A 24434-nucleotide genomic window follows, 5' to 3' on the forward strand; every position below is an offset into this window, starting at 1 on the left:
ATGGAACCCAGGAATGGGAAGGGGCAGGAACTCCTGAGACTTAGCTCATGGAAGCATGAGGGTAGGGAAGAGAGAGCTGCCAGAATGAGAACAGGAGAAAAGGAGAGGAGAGGAGAGGAGAGGAGGAAATAGAGGAGCAGAAATATTGAGTTGGGGGGAGAATAAAGGATGAGAGATACCATATTAGAGGGAGCCATTTTAGGTCCAAGGAGAGATCTGGCACTAGGGAGATTTCCAGTGACCTACAAGGATGACATGAACTGACAATCTAGGCAATGGTGGAGAGGATAAACTAAATGCCCTTCCCCTATAATGAGACTGATGGATACTTTTTATGCCATCCTAGAGCCCTCATTCAGTGGCTGACGGAAGCAGAGCAGACATCCATAGATATACACTGAACTGAACTTTGGAACTTAGTTGCAGAGAGGGAGGAATGAAGATTGAAGGGGTCAGTACCAGGCTGTTGAAACCCACAGAAACAGCTGGCCTGTACAAGGGGGAGTACATGGACCCCAGACTCCTGTCTAAGAGGCTAGTACAGGACTGATCCCGACCCCTGAACATGGATGTCAATTAGGAGGCCTTGGCACTCTATGGGGACCCCTGGTAGTGGATTAGTATTTTTCCCTGGTGTAAGATGGGACTTTGAGAGCCCATCCCATGTGAAGGGATGCACTCTCAGCCTGGACACATGGGGGAGGGCCTAGGCCTGTCCCAAGATGATGTGGTGGACTTTGGGGAGCCCCTATTGAGGGCCCTACCCTGCCTGTGGAGTGGAGGGTGGATAGGATGGGGATATTTAGGTAGGGGAAGGAGTGGGGGGAGGGGGGAAGAGGGAGAAGGGATTGACATGTGAAACAAGCTTGTTCCTAATTTGAACTAATAAAAAAATTACAAGAAAAAGGACTTGAAGTGCTGACCATACAAGTCTTTCACTTGCTATTGTGTATTATTTGAGGCTATTTTGAAGGATGTTGTTTCCATTATTTCTTTTTCCATTTGTTTTTCATTTGCATAAAGGAGGGCTACAATTTTGCTTTATTTTTTTTTTTTTGGTTTTGGTTTTGGTTTTGGTTAATCTTGTATCCAACTACTTTCCCGAAAGTGTTTATCAAGTGCAGGAGTTCACTGGCAGATTTTTTTTTACCATTAATTATGTATACTACCACATCATTTGCAAATATTGATACTTTGACTTCTTCATTGACAACTTGAGTCCCCTTCAGTTGTCTTATTGCTATAGCTAGAACTTCAAGTATTATTGAATAGATATTGAAAGAGTTGAAAACCTTGTCTTGTTCCTGATTTTATTGGAGTTGCTGAGTTTCTCTCCATTTAACCTGATGTTTGCTACGGCTTTTTGTAATCACCCTTCATTATGTTTAGGTATGTCACTTATATTACTAATTTCTATAGGACTTTTAGAATTCTGTACTAAAACCATCTGGTCCTAGGATTTTTAGGGGGATTGGGAGACGTTTAATGACAGCTTTTTTCCTCTGGGGGGTTTAAGTCTGTTTAAATTGATTATTTGTTCTTCATTTAACTTTGATAACTTGTACCTCTTGAGAAAAATAGAGAGATTTTCTTATTAGGATTACTTGAGGTGGGATGAACCAGACTTTGCCTGGACCACACCTTCTGGTGGCAGCCCACATAAAAGGACATGGGAGAAATAAGTTTTGCTTCTTGCCCTCCCTCATTCTCACTAGCAAATTCACTTACCCTATTGTATCCAACTTCTTCAGGATTCCAATGAAGATTGAAAACCAGCAGCTCTCCAGGAATCTTCCCAGGCTCCAGTGATAGATTCAGACTCTAGAGACACCCAAAACCTAGTGAACCAAGAAACTCTTGGATTCTCAGCCTTTTCCTTCTGAGATAGCCATTACTGGACTTCCAAGACTATATCCTGTGGTCAATCTAATAAATCCCTTTAATATTAGTACTATGGGCTATTATCTTTTAGGGAACTCTGACTAATACACCTCCTGTTCATTTTGCATTGTTTACATGTACCTGTTCTCAGGGCTGAACAATTGCAATGGAAAGCCTAGGTGGGACCTTGATCCTGTAGGAAATTGATTCTCCCTCTCTGGAGGCATTGACCACCTGTAGCTCTTTCATGTAAGTGTGAAGCATTATGAGATTTCCCCCATCCATACAGGCATGCCAACTGGTGGTGTTGCTCTCTAGATCTTGCTCAGGCAACTATATTATTGAGAGCTCATGTCTGCAGCTTGCCTGTCATTATATAAAGATAATATCTCACAACAGATGCCCTTGTCCTCTAACTCTCACAGACTTTCTGCTCCCTCTCCCAAAATTTCTCAGAGCCTCGGGTGTAGGAGCCATAGTGCAGATTTATGTGATGATGGGTATCAGGCATGCAGTACTAAAAGTTGAAGATATAGGGGGTAAGGAACCATGTGGTATGTGACCACAAGACAAAAGATTTTAATAAGCCCAAGATCCATACTTAGTCCTGGTCCTACATCATATGAAATTCTCTTTTTCAGAGTAATCATCTTAGATACAAAGTATTTCACAGGATGGCCATTGCTCAAACAATTGTAAAATCTCTAAAATGTACATCTACCATATGACAATGTTACTTGCTTATGGTAAGTCCCAAAATTTGTATTGTTCTATGCAAGCTATTAGCATGTATCTACAAAGAGCAAAGAATCCTCTAAGAAGATAAAATCTGGTTTAAAATATCTCAGTTGAAACCCCAACTCAATTCCCGGTTAGAACATTCAAGTTTATTTATTATTATAACCAATGTACTCACAAGTTTTTTCCTTAGGACTTCAGGCATAGTTTTCTGCTGACTACTGTAGAGAATATAGGCACAAATGTCTAAAAGCAGTTACATAAAATGCATGCTATATGAGAGAGTGTATGTTCTAAATATATTATATGAACAATTTTAAAATAATATAAAATATAGTTTTAAAGTACCAGCAATGCTTGACATTTTATACAAAAGCACACTAAAGTACTGGCATGTGCAAACAGCTAAAGCTCTGAGGAGCTCTCAGCAGACAGTAACATAGTTCACTTTATTACCAACCTTGTTCTTTACATACCCACTTCAACAATGCATTAAGTACACTCTATTCTGTAACATTACTTGAAGTGAGGGTCTAAAACTTGTGGAATGGGATACAGCAGCAGCTTGCACTAACCTGCCCTTATGTTACATCCCCTACATCTTGGAATAGTGAGGCAATATCCATACCAATATACACTTAGGAATTAGAGAGATAACCACAGATCCTAAAACACACTAGGCAACTTAACCTTAGTGCATAAGTCCATTTGTTATCTATTGTAAACCCCACCTTGCTAATTTTAGAATAGTAATTTCTCTTCATTGCTAAAACTTTATAAGTTTCTTTTCATACACAGCATATTGCTCTACCAAATGGTCATCCATGTCTTCTGACTAAGATAAAGGAAAATGGTTATGTCACTGTTTCAGTTGGGTCCCTAAGTTTCCCCATCAATAAGAGGCTCATGGTCCTTGGGCAGGGTTAGATCTAGAATTGGGGAAGAATAGAATATGTTTATATGAGTATGGGTACCCACAATGACCTGAAAAGCTGAATTTACAGGCAGCCGTGAGCAGCCTAATATAGGCACTGGGAACAAACAGTAGTCTATTGGGTAAACAAGTAAGTGCTCTTAACCACTGAGCCATCTCTCCAGCCCCAGTGATTCTTAATTATGATGATGCAAATCATGGATCTGACTGGGAGCTTGGAAATCTTCATGTTGTACAGATCAAGAAATGCTTTCCTAAGATGTAAGTTGACTTTAATTTTATTGATGTGACATTAATTAGGCCAAATAAAGATCCTAATGGGACAAATCTTCCATCACAATAAGCACAATACAAAATGTGCCAGGTTAGTTTTTGACAAATGAATACTGTATTATCTTCCTGGAAAGAAAAATTCAGTGCTGGCCTCTTCTATTGACAGCCTATAGATGACATCAGCATATAGATACCTCTCTGCACCAGTTGATTTTCTATAGCTGTTATAAAATAAGGAAGACTTTACTTAGGCTTATGGTTTCAGAGCCAGTGTCCATATTGACATTGAAGTTGTGGAAGCAAGTGGCAGACATGTCTGCAGGCACAAGGAGCTAAGAGATCACACCTTCCTTTACAGACATGAATGCAGAGATTAGGAAGTGGAGTTCCAAGCAGAGAATTCTAAAAGCTCACCATACTCACCCTTTAGTGGGGTGCTGGAGAAACCGATCAGCAGGTAGCAGCACTGGCTTCTCTTCCTTAGGATACAAGTTCAATTCCTAGCACCCACATGGTAGCACACAACAAATTTAAATACAAGTATCAGGAGATCTAACACCCTCTTCTGACCTCTGCAGGCACCAGAAATACACATGATATGCACATATACAGGCATACCAAATACCCATATACATAAAGAAAATAAAAAATAAAAATAATCTGAATCCTACACCTGGCAGCACACATCTTCCACCAGAAGCCACGTCTTAAAGTCTCTATAACTTCCATGAGCAAAGCCCCCAACTACAAAACAAGTGCTCTAACTACATGTTATGTTTATTTTTGCTACTACCAAAGTAGCACATCAGATTCAACCTCTCTGGTAGGTTCATCTACACCAGTATATTCTGCTTTAGCAATTCACACAGATTTAAAAGTCTATTTTGAAATAAAATCTATTTCCGTCCTTGTCCCTTTGCATATGTCTTTCTAGAACATGCTGAAAATTGGCAATAATTATGTTTGGTGTGATTCTCATGAGGTCTTCTTATAAAACAATTCTACCAGGAAATGTTACTCATGTTATTAGCCTTCTATAGGCTGAGCTCCACAGACATGGAAATAAGGACCAACTGCAATATCAACGAGATACACAATGCTTCAAATGCTCACTAATAATTGTCTACGTCTTCCCAAATGCAAGTACTCTGAGCATCAGGGTCCCATTCCTTTCTAGTATGTTTTCTCCATTCACACGAGATTGCTATGAATTTACCTTCTGCAAAAATATAAATGAGTTTTGTTCCTCATTTTTTTCAGACACATCATCATAGACCTTCAAAACATAAGGGTAGTTTTGGATTTACCATAGAAATTTTCTGGTTCTTCTAATGTTTCTTGAAAATTTAAAGATTTGAGATATCATTTTCTATCTGATCTCTTTCATCGTATTAAGAGACAGTTACCTCAGTGATTTTCTAATCTTTGTAGCCAGGAGAGCCAAACACAATAGTCACTGTATCTCAAAAACACTTCATAGAGTGTTTCACTTTCACTGAACACTTCATTATGTTCAACTGTAGATGGGAAGTGTGTTAATCACATATATGCTCAAGAATACCATATCCTGATGAATGCAAACTCCACTTCCATTTAGAAAAAAACTAAGAGGGCAAATACAGAAATAAATATAATAGTAGTTATAGGTTAATACCTAAGACAGAGCTAGCCAATAAGAAATCCTAGTCACTGGCCAACAGTTTATAATTAATAAAGTGTCTCCTGTGTTGTTTGGGGCTCTGAAGCAGCAATGGGACCCAGGTGGCTGGAGGAAAAGAGTATGAAACATAATGATCCCAACAGAGGACATGAACTCCCACTTGAAATCTAACAAAAACTTAAAAAGGGATTTTAGAAACAAAAGAACAGAAACAAGCAAGGTTTTTTGGTAACAGCGTTTCTCTTGGGTGGGCTCTGTTTTGCTAGAAACCCAGCAGAGACTCACATGGCTCCTTTAAGAGAGGTCTCCTAATTTGCATAAGCAGTGGAAAAAACCTGCACACAGCCCCCCCCCCCTTTTTTTTTTTTTTTTGCACACAGCCCTTTTAGCAATGTCGTTTAGCAGACCAAGACTCATGTGGCCAGAAAATGACTGAGATTTACAATAAAGACAGATTCAGACAATGTAAACTTCAAAAGAGTTTTCAATGTGTTTAAATATATATATAGGCTTGGGAGAAAATAAAAATAGAATGGATAGGCAATGATGGCACATGCCTTTAATTGCAGCACTCCAGAGGTAGAGGCAGGCAGATTTCTATAATTTAAGTCCAGCCTGGTGTACAGAGTAAATTTCAAGACAGGCAAAAATAATCAGAATAACCCTGTCTCATAAAAGGAAAAAATAAAGATATAGAGTTATAATAAATACATAAATAAATAAATGAGCCACATAAAGATGAAAAATACACAGAGAGCCCGGATAATGCCTGTTATGGTGGTATCTTTAATTTTTTTAATTGCCGAGAAAGGAACAACTGCCAAAAGACATTTAATTATAAACACTGCTAAATTAACCCAACCTATATATTTTAAAAATGCTTTGACTTCAAAATTTAAGTCTAAGGACAGGTTACTTGGGAAAAGAGTTTCTTCTTTTGTTTCCACAGAAAATAAAAAGGTGTGGATTCTTTCCAGACTAATATGGTTTGATGAAGCAAGAACCCCTGAAACACTGGCCCAACTGATCCAGTATCCAAAACAGCTGAGATGATACAGCCTTACAGACTACAACAGCCAAGATTTGGCCAGGTTTCTGTTTTCTCATGACCCCCATGAACAATGCCCAAATTCCCAAATATTGTTTATAAATTTTTGTTTTCATTTAAATGGGGTTGGTGATAAATGTTTAATAATCACAACCAATCTCTTTTTAAAGGTAAAAGGGGGATATGGTATATAATTGAATACTTTGTATTACAATGGATTTTCATTTATTGATACAAATTTAAGATCAATTTTGTGATGTGTATATTTCTCTTCTTGTTTAGGTATTATGCTTGTATAACTCATTTAAAAATGTGATGTATAGGGCTGGAGATTTGGCTTAGTGTTAAGAGCATTTGTTGTTCTTGCAAAGGACCAGGGTTCAATTCCCAGTACCCATATGGCATCTTACCACCTTCTCAGGTACCAGACATGCATGTGGTATACAGACATACATGCTGTGCTGGCCAAATACTCATACACATAAAATAACAAAATAAATAAATCTAAAACTGCAATTTATATTGATGGGTGTTGGTGGTGCACACCTTTAATCCCAGCACTTGGGAGACAGAGGCAGGCAGATCTCTGTGAGTTCAAGGCCAGCCTGGTCTACAGAGTGAGTTCCAGGACAGGCTCCAAAGCAATATAGAGAAATTCTGTCTCAAAAACAAAACAAAAAATGTAATGTATAATTAAGTACAGATTATAGATAGTTACCTGTAATAGTCAAAACTTATAGTTAGGTTAGTTAGGTTTTCTAAATATATTATATATATATATATATATATATATATATTATATATAGTTCAATTAGATAGGCATTCTTCAAACCTTTTAAGTCCTACAGAATATGGCATTTAAAATGGTTTATGGTGTTTCTTGACAGTGAAACACAACTACTCCTGGCAACACTAACTGTGTCAAAAGGGAAGATGTCATTATGGAGTTTGCTTCCAATATGGCAAGACTAGCCATTTGGGCAAGAAACTGCTCTTGTCTGAATTCTTTCACTGTTGCTATAAGAACTAGACATGCAGGACCCACAGTGACTCATAAAACAAGATGGACATTGCTACAGGGTACCTGCTTCATGGAAGAGTCTGCCAGACATCCTACAAGACACAGAGAAAAGTGACTGATAGACTGCCAATACAGGCAGACAGTTTAAAGTTTTTTACTTTACTGAAGAGTCTGCCAAATACACTATAGCCTATGGGCCAATGATGAAACTTTACAGAAGAACTTTGGGTGAGTGACTAGGCAGCGAGTAGTCTCTGTCAATTCTAGAGTTTATATATTATCCTTCTGTGGTGTTTGATGGAGTTGAAGAGAGATAGTCACAGTTATAGTTTTCCTTAGTTATGATAAAAGATTCACAAAGATAGGATAGCTAAAATATTTTCTTTAAATCTTGCTAAATGTTATTGAACTAAATATTGTTACTATAATTCTCGCTTAATAACTATTTTGTTATATATAATTTGACTATATTAAAGATAAAACCTTTCTTTTTATTTAGACAGAAAAGAGGAGATGATAATGGAAGTCTTCTGTACATATGTATCTCTTATTGGTTGATGAATAAAACACTCTTGTCCAACAGGGAAGCAAAATAGGTGGGACTAAGAGACAAGGAGGATTCTGGGAAGTGTAGTAAGAGAGAAGTCACCATGTGATCCCAGGAGGAGAGAACGCATGATTCTGGCATTCTCAGTAAGATAAAACCAAGTAGAAATGCATATATTAGTAGTTATGGGTTAATACTTAAGACAGAGCCAATGAGAAATCCTTGTCACCTGCCAACAGATTTATAATTAATAAAGTGTCTCCTGTGTTATTTGGGGGCTCTGACACAGCAACAGGACCCAGGCAGCTGGTGGAAGAGTAAAGTTTATAAGGTTTTTAATTTAAATTATTAATATTAGGAATAAAGTGTACTTCTTCAATCAATAAGAGGACCAACCATACAAGAAAAAAAATAAACAAAGGCACATAAACTGCCAATTGCACATTATAAAATAGACAACGAATGTATGCTAAATTGATTAGTTGTGTATTTCGTCTTTAAGCAGTAGTCCCTTTTATTCTAATTTACCTGCCTTAAGATTTTATTTGGTCATGTTAATGATTTTTATTCTGGTTAATATCTATTCAATAAAATGTCCTTTATCATTCTTTGTATCCTTAACTTGATGACCTTATAGTGCATATAGCTGAGGATTTTTTTATGAGATATTACTTTTATTTGTGAATGATGACACATTTATATTTACTGTTATATAATATATATTTTATTTACTCTGTTATTGATATATTTGGAGCTTTCACTACCTTATTTTCTCCTTGCTATGTTTTTTTTCATTTATGGTTCCTTTTCCTTTAACAAATGTCTAAAAGGAAAAGATGAAGTATGTAAGTTTTTCTTGTTTTATTTTCTTTTCCTGTCCTTTTAGACCTTAGTGGTATGATTTCTATTTCTCCAAACATGGTTATCTTAAAATTTTTAATATTGAAATTACAAGTTAGACATTTCTTCTTTACCTTCTTTTTCAATGAGACCTTAAAACTTATCTCTATAAGCTTCATTCTACATTTCACACTTCTGTGCTGTGAAGCTTCATATCTTAGCTGTTTGTTTCTTCCCAAAATATAGACATCAGTTTTGTATATTCTCATTACAAACATGGTTCCATATTCTTGCTTATATTTACTTCAGTGTTACACATGAAGTTCTTTTTTCTTCATTTAATTTTGCTTTTCATACACTGTCTAGGCCTTTTAAATATCTCTTTCCTTTTGGAGTTCTGTTGGGAAACAAAGAAGCTTTGCAGTGTTTATTTCACTGTCATTTTTATCTGTTTAACTTTCTATTATGAACCTCAGTGACAAGGATCCATGCCTTTAATCAATTATAGAAAATCTTAAGCTTTATCTCTTCAAGTAATTTCTCTTTAATTGTCTTAGTTCTTGTCGTGGGAAGCATTACCACATACATTTGATATATTTTCTTACATGGTCCTTTGATTTCCTCATAAAATATCTGTTATCTGTATTGAACATGTTAATTTCTGTTATATTCTGTTCTGCTGTCTTTCTCATTTGCCATGATTTAACTCTTCTGTGGAATTTTCACCTGAACTACTTCAAGGCATCTCTGGTTTTCTGTCTACATAGTTTATCGTGCTATTTTATGCTGCTGTTTTCAATTTGCCCTTTCTCTTTCATTTTACTGAACAACCTCATGCATGTCATATTTTGTTTGCTAAATCAACACAAGTAGTGTAAATCTGAACTCCAAAACAGTGCGGTTACACTTCCTTGGTGAAAATATTTTTATTGTCTGTTTGCTCACTGTATTCACGAGCCAACACACACAAATACCCTTGCTTTTTACTTTCATCCACAGGACATTGTATGGATGGTGAGCTCTACCTTATTTTAACAGGATTTTTTATTTCCCACTGTTCTCAGGCAATTCATTTACACTCCTCAATCTCCTTGCCGGAGCCCAAGACTACCCTCTTTGGAAAGCTTTCTATTTTGATTATTCTGTAGGGAAGACTGTGGGTTTCAGTTCTATTTCCCAATCAGTACTCTAGCTCTTCAGTTTTTAAAACTCAAGGAGGACCTTACATTAAAATTAAAAGCACATTTTAAGTGGTTCATCATATTTAATCCATAGAAATGGACTTTGTGCAATGGTTACTCAGGGAAAATATTCTGCTTTATTGTCAGGAAGAGAAACTCAAAAATTTAACTCCAACTTCATTGTTGACAAGAGTTCTTTGGAGAATAATTTTAATTTGCCAAAAGTTGTAAATGCTTCTGTAATGTTCTATTAAAACATTAAAAAATGTTTTAAAATAAGATATGACCTGTGCATTTCTCCAATTGGAAAATTTATTGGGATTTCTTATATTTTGGGTTGTAAGCTTTACCTTTAATAGTTAAGCCATCTCTCTATCCCTTATTGGAAGTTCTTATGCAACCTGCTGTATGTTCATCTGATAAGGGTGTCAAGGAATTATATTCTCACCAAATAAACATATCATGGCATAGCTCTTACTTATTCTATTCAAATAATCACTCCTGGAAAATTGGAAGTACTGTCAATGTATCTAAATGGTCACTTGACCTTGTTTCTTCCCAACACTTCTCTGATTCTGGTTTGTCTGTATTAATTCTCCTGTGCTTACCTGCTAGATCTTGGTTCTGTATATCATGACTGTGAGTGAATGCTTCATCTTTCTTTCAATCACTAACTCAGCTTTGGAATTGTTTCTCTCCCCCCCCCCAGCCTCTCTTGGTTTTTCAAGAAAGGGTTTCTCTGTGGCTTTGGAGGCTGTCATGGCTCTTTTTTTCTTCTGAGACAAGTTTGCTTTTTGGAGCCTGTTCTGGAACTCGATCTGTAGACCAGGCTGGCCTCAAACTCACAGAGATCCATCTGCCTCTGCCTCATGAGCACTGGGGTTTAAGGTGTAAGCCACCATTGCCCGATATTTAACATATACTGACAGTCCTGCTTATTTTATCTAGCTGTTGTTTTGCTGAGTTTATCTTTAACATTGTACCTTTCAGCTATTTTGTTTCTGTATCATGCATATTTAGATTTTTAGAGCAGGGCAATTTTAATATCTGTGTACTACAGTGGGCTTAGGTTTCTTTTTGTTTATGGATGTAAGTGAAATGTGTTCATTCATCTACAGAGCACTGTGTTTCATGATCTGTCTGTTTTGTAATGTTTCTTTCTATAACTAGTTCCCTATACAGGCATTTCCTTTGGTTTTTGTAGTATTTATTGGTAAGGCAAATGACTTTATATGTCTACACTGATTACATAAACATTATCATTCTTTCATTAACCAGTGTTATTTACTAATGATTTCAGATATGTGTACAATGAGCACTGGTTACTCTTCCAGCCCCAACCTCTCTTACTTCCTTTCCACCCCTATGAGCTCTATTTCTTTCTTAGAAATTACTTCTTCATATTTATTACTTTTTGTTTTGTGCTCTGTCCCACAGAGTTTAACTGGGTCTTGGTCTTAATGTATGACCATGGGCTTGGAACTACCCACTGGAGTCTTTTGAGCTCACCATTAGATACATAACTGGGTAATTACACCTCTCCCTTTTCCCAGAATCTGTTAGTTGACAGTAGATCATCAGTAAGTGGGAAGACACCCATGAGCCCCTTCCTACACATATCTGTCTGTTAGGTGGTTCCAACTCATGTGGGCCCACTGTCAGTAGGCTCAGAATATACCGGGTGCATGACAAATTTATTACTTGCCATTAGTCCAGAAATGACAATCATTGACTTCCCTTATAAAAACTGAGGAAATTTTACTTCCTTTCCTCTGGCCAACAACCCCACCTCAGTACTTGTGGGTCAGGAGGGCTGGAGATAAATAGTGTCTTTGGGACTTGAAGAGACTGTTGAACTCATAAACTCCCAGCATCTGCTGTTTCCTGCACAAGGCCAAGCCAGTAAACATTCCAGGATTGATGGAGGAAGTGTTCATTAGCTTCCACTTCTACTGGGGAGTTACCAACAGTAGATGGCTGCTAAGGGTCACCCCTTAGCAGGGAGTCAGGTTTCTTCTAGTGTATCATCCCTGGTAGATTTTGTCCATGGTCAACATTAATTGGACTCTGTGAATTATATATGAAGCAAAAGAGAACATGAATTTGGGAGGAGAATTTGGAGATTCAGTTATGTTAAAAACAAAAGAAAACATGAAGGAAGAGAAGGATCTAGGAGGAATTGGAGGTAGGCGTGAGGTGTGAATATAATTGAAATCCATATTTTTCATTTATATGTATATATGTATGAGATATATACATATAAGTTACTAAAATATTGTATTTGGAAAGATAATGTGTTTAGAAGGCTTATCATTAGTTTGTGGCTACTTTGGGCTACATAGTGTGTTCCAAGCCAGCCCAGGCTGTACGTTGAAACCATTTCATAAGAAAAACTACAGAGCTGACCAACTGAAATCTGGATTCTTAGGTCTAGTCTAGCTTTAATACAGTCTGCATGTTCTCTTTAATGAACTATGTTTATATCTATAAGAAAAATCAGTTATTTACTAACTAAAACAAATAGTTCAAATAGTTTCAATCTTACTGTCTCATTTTCCTTTCGCCATAACTTCCTCATTTTTGTGTTGTGGGTTTTAATTATTCCCTTATTCAACTGGCGAATTGCATCTTTTGGGAGTGAATGTAGGTAGTGTGCTTTCTGAGTTATTGAATATAAGAAAAGCCCTACTTTTTGCAATGTGGATAAAGCACATTGCAAAAATATTGGGGCATACAAGACTTTTCAATGGTTAACATATTTTCTCATAAACAAAACAACACCTGATTTCTCCTCAGATGTTTAATCACAGAGGAACACAAAGTTGTCAACATTTAAATAATTATAGTTATTAGAAAAAAAGTATTACATAAATCATTTAGCTGTCCCTAGGTAAATGAGAGTAGTAGATAGAAACTTACATACTTTAAACAGGAATTTGCCATCCTTGCATTTCTCCCACATTATCCTCCATGAAAGAAGCAAGCACACAGCAGAGAGAATGCAGACTCCACAGTGGCTTCCCATGTCAGGAGCCAGCTCCATCTTGCCTTTTCTTTGCATGTCTTGACTAACCAAGCCAAAGCTAATCTTGCAGCTCTCTAACAGAACCCAAAACAATACATTCAAAAAGGAGACAAGGGATCAAATTGTGTGTCCTGAGAAAGACTGCAAGTGTATTTGTCTTCCATAATGAATCATATTCTCTAAGTCATCTATAGGCTTAAATAACTTCTCTGTATTTGGGAATCTCATCATAGGGAAAGTGTGTGGCTCGGGTTCTAGAGTCTTGGTGCCTACATCACTAAACAAATACCCCTTAGTATTGAAGCTCTTCCCATAAACCCATGCTGTACAGGTCACAAGGCTGTGCTTGGAATTACTGACTTGTACTGTGGCTTTTGAGGCCATCTGATTTAATGAAGGATATTGAACAAAGCCTTCCTGAGAAAGCAGTAAATTTAAGATACCAGTGATCATGGTGTTCCTTATGCTGCTCCACAAGGTATGTTTGATCTTGATGTAGTTTTTAAACACCAGCAGATTTGGTGATCAGGGAATCTTTACATCTTGCTCTCATTCTGTGTACTAATGCCCCAAGTCAGACTATCATTTTATAAACTAGTATTATCAATGACATAAATCTGGTCTATTATGACTTCATCTTTTTCTATAGGTAGCACCCTGTCAAGAACTGTTCTCCTAGACTTTTGGATGCTACAACTCCAGGTCCAGGAATAGAGCAACCTCCACCTAATGATAGAGGTCCTACCTTTACATGGTACTTCTTCACTGGGGGCATGCTAGCTTTCTAGTTTGCATGCATCACTTGCTCATTGGCTTCATCCAGCATCAGGAAAGTTCACACACTTCCAACTGCCTACTCTAAAGCTTTCCAAGAATCTGTGCTAATCTTTAGTGGGCCTCTGTGTTCCCAAGAACCTACATTTACAAGTCCAGACTGTTCCTACCATCCATCAAAGTGTCTCATAATTACTTTTAGCAAAATCCCAACTAACTAGAATTGCCCTTGTGTGACTAAAATTTTTTGAGGCTACAAGAAAATCATTTGTGAAGTTCTTTATTAATTTCCTTTCATGTATTCATTTTGGGGGGATGGGGTCACATGCTATACTACATATGTGAAGGTCCATGGACAGCTTGCAGGAGTTGCTTTTTTCTTCCTACTGTGTAGATCCTGTGAGTAAAATTCAGTTCATCAAGCTTGGATGCAAGCACCTTTACCCATTAAGCCATCTTGGTGGCCCAAAGGGGGGGGGGGTCTTTCTATGCTCAACTAAATCATCTGATAGAAAATATCCATTGCTTAAAATTAAAATGGCCACACCGACCGTTGGTGGCGCATGCTTTTAATCCCAGCACTCGGGAAACAGAGGCAGGCAGATCTCTGGGAGTTCGAGGCCAGCCTGGTTTCCAGAGCGAGTGCCAGGATAGGCTCCAAATCTACACAGAGAAACCCTGCCTCGAAAAAAAATTAAGATGGCCGCTATTCCACGACATACAAAGTTGGCTCCTTTTTACATATGCGTAGCTAACTTGTCTTTTTGAACACAAATTCTACCTAGGTAACCTGTCTAGTCTCAACACTGGCTTCTCATTCCTAGTGTACTTCCATGCTCAGACCCTAAGTTATTTACTCACCATTAGGCATATACTTTAGATTTTTCTGCTACGCAAGTTCATTACAAAGGTGATATATATACCCCACGAATGAGCTAGACAGAGAAGCAAGAAAAACCGACACGTGATTTGTCTTTTATATATTTTTATTATTAATTTTTACTTAAACTAAAAATCTTATTTTGTATACCAATGTCAGTTCCCTCTCCCTCCTGTCCTCCAGTTTCCCCTAACATTTCCCCATCCCACTCCCACCCACCCTTCAGGGAGGGTGAGACCTCTCATGGGAGATCATCAAAATCTGTCACATCATTTGGGGCAGGACCAAGGCCTTCCCTGTGTATCTAGGCCGAGACAGTATTCCTCCATAGGAGGTGGGCTCCAAAAGCCCATTCATGCACTAGGAATAGATACTGGTTCCACTGACAGTTACCCCACAGACTGCCCAAGCCCCCCAACTGACACATTCAGGGTACCTGGTTCCACAGCAGTTTCCCCAGATGTCAGTCCAGAGTCTGTGAGCTCCCACTTGCTCATGGCAGCTGTTTCTGTGGGTTTCCTCAACATGGTCATGACCACTTTACTCATCACTTTCCCCTCTCTACAACTAGATTCCAGGAGGTCCAGTGCTTAGCTGTGAATCTCTGCTTCTGCTTCCATCAGCTAATGGATGAAGACTCTATGATGGCATTTAAGATAGTCATTTATCTAATTATATAGGGGGACAGTTAAGGTATCCTCTCCACTACTGCTTGTATTCTTAGTTAGGTTCATCCTTGTGGATTCCTGGGAATTTCCCTAGTGCCAAGTTTATGGTTAAGCCAATAATGCCTCCCTCTATTAAGGTATCTCTTTCCTTGCTCTCCTTCTCTGTTATTGCGCAAAATGGACCTTCCTGATCCCTCATATTCTCCTCTCCACTCCTCTTCTCTCCTCTTCTTTCTCCTACCTCTCTCCCCCCTGCTCCCAATTTACTAAGGAGCTCTTGTCTCTCCCCCTTTCTCTTAGGGTCCCCCTTGTTTCCTAGATTCTCTGGGGTTGTGGATTATAGGCTGGATATCCTTTGCTCTATGAACATAACACCAATAGCATACACACTGAGATCGACAAGCCCACATCTGACAGAGGGCTGATTTTCAAAATATACAAAGAACTCAAGAAGTTAGTCACCAAAACACCAAATGATCCATTTTTAAAATAGAGTACAGATCTAAATAGAGAATTCTCAATGGAAGAAATTCAAATGGCAGAAAAGCACTTAAGAAATTGCACAACATCCTTAGCCATCAGGGAAGTACAAATCAAAATAACTATGAGATACCATCTTATACCTGTCAGAATTACTAAAATTAAAAAAAAAAACAGTGACTATTTATGCTGGAGAGGATGTGGGGAAAGGGGAACACTCCTCCATTGTTTGTGGGAATGCAAACTTGTACAGCCACTTTGGAAATCAGAATGGTATTTTCTCAAGAAAATGGGAATCAATCCACCTCAAGATCCATCAATTAGACTCCTAGGCATATACCCAAAGGATGCACATTCATACTACAAGGACATCTCTTCAACTATGTTCATAGCAGCATTATTAGTAATAGCCAGAACTTGCAAGGAACTTAGATGCCCCTCAACTGAAGAATGGATAGAGAAAATGTGGCATATTTACACAATGGAGTACTACTCAGCAGTAAAAATCAATGACATCTTGAAATTCGAAGACAAATGGATGAAACTAGAAGAAACCATCCTGAGTGAGGTATCCCATGAGCAGAAAGACAAACATGGTATATCTTTTATGCATTTTAGTGTTAGAAGTGCTTCTACAATATATTCCTACCCAATGTGAATTTATTCTTGAAATACTGTTTCTCATTCTAACCTATAAAAGGCCTATAAAATCCAGGAAGGATAAAAATAACTGGAAATTCCTCTAAATACTTTCTTCACTTTCAAGATTATGGATTGAAAATACTCCGATTTAAATCTAGTCAAAACAATTTTGTCCTCTTTGTAACAATTTGTTTTGTTTCTGTAATGCTTTCTTTAGCCTCTTGAATTTTAACATAGTTTCTTTGGCTTCTGTAATGATTTTGCACATAGTCCTGTGCAAACATTTATTTAATGACTAATTGCAGTCAGAGACTTTTCTAAACATTCTGCATTTCCTACCTCACTCGATTTCATGTTAGAATACAAAGTCATGGTCACCGTTCAGTAGATAAGAAAAAAAACAGAATCAGTTTATTAATGCATGGGAAAGTGGATTTCTTATGTTAGCATTCTAGATTCGTGATGGGGAAACTTAATCATTACTAAGGAGATGTTGAATTATAGTGGGAAATTGTGCTATTAAAAGTGTTTTTGTTTAGCTGACCTAAACCATGGGGAGCTCTTGGTACCCAGACTGATAGCTGGGAAACCAGCATGGGACTGATCCAGACCCCAGGAACATGGGTGTCAGTGATGAGATCTTGGAATTCTATGGGGCCTCCTGTAGTAGATCAGTACTTATCCCTAGCATAGTTGTGGACTTTGGGAGCCCATTTCACATAGAGGGATACTCCCTGAGCCAAGACACATGGGGATGGGCCTAAGCCCTATCCCAAAGAATATGATAGACTCTGATGACCCCTTATGGAAGGCCTCAGCCTCCCTGGGGAGCAGAAAGGATATGTGATAGGTAGGGTTTTATTTGGGGGGTGGAGGGATAGGGAAGGAGGGGAGGGAGAGGGAACTGGGAGTGACATGTAAAACAATCTTGTTTCTCATTCAAATGAAAAATCTGCAAAAAAAGAAAAATGTGTTTTGTTTAAATAAATACTATCGTACACTTGATTTTAAATAATATGCAGAACAAAAAATATTAGCCATGTTAATCACCATTACAAATTATATTTCCAGTTCTAATAAGTAAATTGAGGCACAGAAACTAAGTAACATGCTTGATATAATTTGCCAAATAGAGGAGGTAAATTTTAGCTTCCAGCATGTTGCTGTCATCATGCTAAAAGTGGAACTAGCAGAGCATATGCAAGCCTATGCCCAGCAGTCACCAGGAGTGATATTTCTTCATACCCTTCACAGCCTTGAGAGTTCTGAATTTTGCATGTGGCTCATCTCATTAAAAATAACTATGTACTTTTTCTCAGGCTTTTAAAAATGTATCACAAAAGATGAAAAACACTGTCTCCAAGACAAATCAAAATGAGTGCTTGCAACCCTTTCTCCTTTGGGAAGGGTATTTTCTAAGGAATGCATTATTTATTTGTAATATTGTGACTAAGACACCTGAGTGAAACATATTCACAGAATTATTATATTTGAAATAAAAAGTGTAAAAACAAACATCGAGAAATTGTTTTCTAAAAAACACTCTTAAACCCTAGTTTTATTACCATCTGATGTCATACAACCTCAGCCTTAATGAAGAGTCATTTAAATAAATCCTATTGATGAAATTTGCTATTAAAAATGACAAAAAAATGACATTGGAAATCAGTTTTGACATTTTTTTTATTGTGTTAGGACTGTTTCTTTAAACCACTTATTAGTCATGGGCTGCCCCCTGTGGTAGGCTGAGGAGGCAGTACTCACATATCTGCATTAGAGCCAATTGTGAATCTGTTTCCCAAAATGCACACAAGTAGGCTTTTTGCTGTCTCTGAAGGTACAGCAGAGGTAATCGAGGACAAACCAGTGCTGAAGAGACTTCAAAGAACCATGTACTACAAGACCCAACTTGAATGCTAGTGGCTATCTATGATTGCAAATGGCAAAACAACTGGTCCAGGGAACAACCTCAGTGAAGTAGGCCTATTGACTTCATTTGTAGCTGGCAGACCTTATCATTTGTTAGGCCCTTAAGTTGGAAAGTAAATGAGCTCATTTGGCTTCTAAAAGACCAGCATGGACTGAGCCATTAAACACATATTTGTTGTAGAATACCTGTGCTTCGTGCAGAAAAGTTCAAAATATCGAGTTTACATATTTCTTATTTTCCTTTATTTGAAATAGCCTTCATTTATTCACAGAGTGAATATATAATTATTATGCAATTATACAAATGTCAAAGGAATTCTTTGTCTAAAAATGTTGATATCCAGGTGGTGTCTTCATAGAAACCTTTTGTGGAAGGTTACAGTACTACACATCTGTAAGCAGTTTCAGGAGAATAAGAAGTTAAAGAAGGATAAGGATGACTCCATCAATACTGACTTGGGATGGATCTGTTTCACCTATATTCATTATTCATAAATCTTTTTTTCTATTGAGACAACATTCTAGTAATTTTAGTGAAATTTCACTGACTTCAACTCAGGTTGACAGTTAAAATAGCTGACTTTTATTAAGTGCAATGGGAAGGAGCAGGCCAGATTGCAGCTGTGTAAAGCAATGGTAGACAATGTGTCAACCCAGCAGTTCAGAGTCCTGGATCTGCTCCCAGATTTCACTCATCTGCTCTGTGACCTTGGGTAATTTGCTTAACCTCTGTGCACAACAATTTTTCACAGCCACAAAACAAGATGATGACATTACAGTGTGAACAAAAAAGGAAAAAAGTAAAACTTTGAGACACTTGACAATGGATTGAAAAAGCAGTAGACACACAGAGTTCTTTCTAGCACTGCTCTTATCACAAAAGATAGGAGATAGGAGGAAATTCTTGGAGAGAGTGGATATATTTACTCCCTTAACTACTGTGGTTATGTATCATGATGCATGAATAAATATATATAAGGAGGGGTGGGGAAAGAGAGATTGAGGGAGAGAAAGAGATCGGCAGAAAGATACAAAGACACAGTGACTGAAGTTTACTTCAAGGTGCTTAGCAATCAAAGAAGGGTAGTTCTGGGAGGTATGGAGCTCTCAATTATGGGGGACAGCCACCTCTGCCTGCAGGAAGTAGTTGGATAATATCCTTCCTCATCCCATGTGTAAATAATATTTGTGGAAAATTTTTGAAACACATGATTCTCCATGGGAGAAAATCAAATTGCAGATGATGGAGGGAAATCACATGAAAATATCATGTTCACCCTATTTGTCAAAATTGTATTAGGCTGAAATTTCCAAATATGAAAAAGACTCATAACTCTAAAACCCCAGGACTTGTCTTAAATATTTAATATTAAAGCCTGGCCAGATGATCAATGTATCAAAATAAATAAATATTAAAAGGAAGAGATGTGGAAAACCCTCAATTTGGTATCACAGAAAACAATATATATGAATAAATATCTTCAATTTAAAGGATAAAAATAATCAGGAGATCTTGTCCCTTTCCCCTTCTCTGAAGGACCATGTATGTCTCTCTTAGGGCCTTCCTTGTTTCCTAATTTCTCAGGAGTTGTGGACTGTAGGCTGGTAATCCTTTGTTCTATGTCTAAAATCCATATATAAGTGAGTATATACCATGTTTATCTTTTTGTGACTGGGTTACCTCACTCGGGATGGTTTCTTCTAGTTCCATCCGTTTGTCTGAGAATTTCAAGATTCCATTATTTTTTTTCCTGCCGAGTAGTACTCCATTCTGTAAATGTACCACATTTTCTCCATCTATTCTTCGGTTGAGGAGCACCTGGATTGCTTTCAGGTTCTGGCTATTATAAATAATGCTGCTATGAACATATTTGAACAGGTGTCCTTGTTGTATGTATGTGCATCCTTTGGATATATGCCTAAGAGTGGAATTGCTAGATATTGAAGTAGACTGATTCCCATTTTCCTGAGGAACAGCCATAACGATTTCCAAAGTGGCTGTACAAGTTGGCACTCCCACCAGCAGTGGAGGAGTATTTCCCTTTCTCCACATCCTTTCCAGCATAAACTGTCCTTGGGAGCACAGAGAGAGGGAGTTAGGAGATAGGGAAGGGGAGAAGAGGAGGGAGGAGGAGGACATGAGGAAGCAGGAATATTGAGTAGAGGGAAGAATAGAGGAGAGCAAGAAAAGAGATACCTTAATACAGGGAGCCATTATAGGTTTAAAGAGAAATCTGACACTAGGGAAATCCAGAGATCTATAAGTATGACCTCAACTAAGAATCTAAGTAATAGTGGAGAGACTACCTTATATGCCATCCTAGAGCCTTCATCCAGGAGCTGATGGAAACAGAAGCAGACAGCCACAGCTAAACACTGAGTTCAACTCCTGGAATCCAATTGTAGAGAGGAAGGAGTGATGACCAAAGGGGTCAAGACCAGGTTGAGAAAACCCACAGAAACAGCTGACATGAAAGGGGAGCTCATGGTCCCCAGACTGACAACTGGGAAACCAGCATAGGATTGAACCACATCCCCTGAATGTGGGTTTCAGTTAGGAAGCCTGAGCAGTCTATGGAGCTTCTGGTAGTGGGACAGTTTTTATCCCTAGTGTACGAATGGACTTTGGGAGCCCATTCCCCATCTAGGGATACTCTCTCAGCCTAGACACAATGAGGTAGGGCCTAGGCTCTGTCACATATGATGTGACAGACTTTGATGATCCCCCATGGAAGGCCTTACCATCCCTGGGGAGCAAAAGAGGGATGGGATGGGGGTTGGTGGGGTGCATGGGAGGATGGGAGGAAGAAGGAACTTGGATTGATATGTAAAAGAAAATTGTTTCTAAATTAAATTTATAAAATAAAGACTAAAAATATACCTGAAAAAAGCTAGGACCTAAAGGAAGTATGAAAGGAAAATTTTTTTGAAGCAAGAGATTGATGAGCCTCAAAAATGCAATTGTATATTTAAAATATCAGAAAAAGTCAAACTAGGAAATAAATCAAAATCATGCAAAAATAATCTATTATATAAGATTATTAACCAAAGCCACGTGGCATGTGTAGCAGAAGAATACCTTAAATGTCTCCTGTATGAAAACCCTCATGGAACCCAATGGCATGAAATGGAATGGATTGGGTTTTTAATTGTCAAGCCTAAAATTTCTAAAGTTGCCCCTTCAGTCTTATGTCTTTTTTCAGAATCCATAGATTTGGCGGCTCCCTCTGGTGGCTGAATAAAACATAATTTTACCTTATACATAGACACTTCTGATAAAATAAAAGGCTATTGAAATGAATTTCCCTAGTGCAGTCTTTTCTTTTGCAGGAAGTGACGCCTACTGTGATATGATGGCGATGATGGTACATCAATGTGTGGGAGCCTATTCAACTCTGACTCATACTGATTTGGTGGCTGAAAACAACCTGGCAAAATAAACAGAGACGATAAAATTAGTTAAAATAAACATTTTTAAAGTGGACAAAATTCTAGAAAGAAAATAAAATTGAGAATAACTGTCTGAGGCTTACAAACAAGACAAAAATCTATGGCCTCAAGGACAATAAAAAGAGTAGTGAAAATACTAGTTACTGTAATCAGTGTGTTGTGTGGGTGTGTTTATTATTTAGATCACTTCTTTCTGTTATCATGTAGCAAAGATAGAATTTCCTTAAAAGAGAAATCATCTCATGAGGGTTTCTTTAATGGGAATAGTTATATATCTATCATTCTTTCTAAATTAAAAGAATTCTTTTCTATAAAGGAATAGCTCTTGCTTTCAATCATTCTCAAACATGAGTATGATTTTCACTAAATGGTGATGGTCCCTTATATATTCCATTTCCTTAGGCAAGCGGTGTAGGAGTCATTTTCCACTGAGAGGATCTGAACAGTCTCTGATGACTGAATGAAGGAACATCAGAAATTCCTAAAATTTTCGGGGCTCTTTCCCAAGTCTGTTTTCTCTGTTGTTTTTTTTAAATGTATGTATTAATAAATGTTATGACATATATAATCATATACATATATATGTATATGTATTATGTGTGGTTGATTTACACAACTGACCATTCTTTTTTGTTTGTATGAAGGCCTATTGATAGATATCCTTTAGCTCTCATTTCTTCTTGAATATATTAGTCATCCAAGAAGCATAAAAAATAGCCAAGCTGGAGAGATGGCTCAGTGGTTAAGAGCACTTGCTCTTCATGCAGAGAAACTGGGTTTGGTTCCCACTACCTACCCAGAGATGCACAACTATCTGCTACTTCATTTCCAGGGGATGACACACACACACACACACACACACACACACACACACACACACACACACACACTTACACAGACACATAAACAAAAATAATAAATATATCTTTTAAATATACCCAAGCCTCACACAGAGATTCTAATGGTGATACTCCAACTCCAAATATTTAGAGGGCCCTAGGCAGTTACAAGTTGAGAACTCTTTGCAAGTAGTCAGAGGGTACCTGCCTTCATCTCATCTTTGTTCTCTTCTTATGCCCCTCCTTTTATTGCTCAGCACTGAGTGGAGGAGCCCTCACCATTCCTCTCATTCACTAATACCTGGACTAATGGAGCTAGAAGAATGGTGAAGAATATATATATATATATATATATATATATATATATATATATATATATTTGCAAGAGTACCCAATCAGATCAGATCCAGTCCCTAGGACTTTAATGATTCCCTTCACTGGTGGGTTCTTGACAGTATAAGCAGAATGCTTAAAATCTTCTGTCTGCTATGGAGAAATTTAATGAAGTGAAATATCTGAATTTAACTGGCTATGGTCTTACCTTCTCCAGGACACTGCCAGGGCTAGTCTATACTAGCACAATGTACTTACATAATGATGCCAGGAAGGATGTACTGACAACCCAAGCTCTATATTGACCTCTCTTTATAGAGGATATGATTTTTGTTAAAAAGCTGATTGCTACTCTCTAGCCTACCTAGCTCTTCTAGTGGATTATTAGTTGTCCACTGGGACTTGGAGGCTTTCTGGACTTCAGTTTCATGTGTCTGAACCCAGAGAATACATGTAGATCTTGTCAGGCTCTTCATTTGTACATCTAGCCCTTATAAAGATGTCCTACTCCAAGGCTTGTCTATCCAGGGATTGCTGAGGATCTAGGACTCAACTTTCCAATAACAGTTTGAATCAAACCATCAATGGCCAATCTGGAGGACTGTAGGAAGTATTACTTGGTATTCATACATCCAGAACAAAGAACGAGACACAATAGAGCAGTTACTCCTATTGCCCTATGGTGGCCTTCTCCTAAGCCAGTCTTGAAAGCACAGCAAGTATCCCTAGACTTGGTTCTGACTCACATTCTTTTATCATAATCTCAGCAGGCCCAACTTCAAAGAGATATAACTCTGAGTTCTTTCCACAACAACAAAATAAAACATGAAACAAAACCATTGAAATCCAATGTGAGAAAAATAATCTTATAACCTATGAGCCCCATGCCTTCCCCTACAACAAGTCTATGCTTGGGCCTCTAGACTGTTGATGAATTCCTTTGAGATGTAGGTGCCAGAAGCCATGCCCCACAGCACTAATGTCCTGTGTGCTTGCTCAATCAGCACTATTGGATCCTTTCCAGGCTTTTTACCATTTGTGCCCTCAAGACCTGTTGCCCAAGGTGACCCTAAGGCTCCTTGAGACACAACTATTGTACCTAGGAACTGCATAAGACTGTAAGTAGGATAATCCTGAGGCCATGACACTAGACAACAAGTCCACAGACAGCACCCAGGCCCATATTCCAGAGCCATTCTGCCCTTCTAAATCACTGGGCCTCTGGCATTTTACAGCAGCTTGTGAGACCTCAGAACTACATGCAGGATAGATTTCTATTATCTTGATGAAG

Source organism: Cricetulus griseus, chromosome 2 (genome assembly GCF_003668045.3).
Source record: "Cricetulus griseus strain 17A/GY chromosome 2, alternate assembly CriGri-PICRH-1.0, whole genome shotgun sequence".
NCBI classification, from domain to species: Eukaryota; Metazoa; Chordata; class Mammalia; order Rodentia; family Cricetidae; genus Cricetulus; species Cricetulus griseus.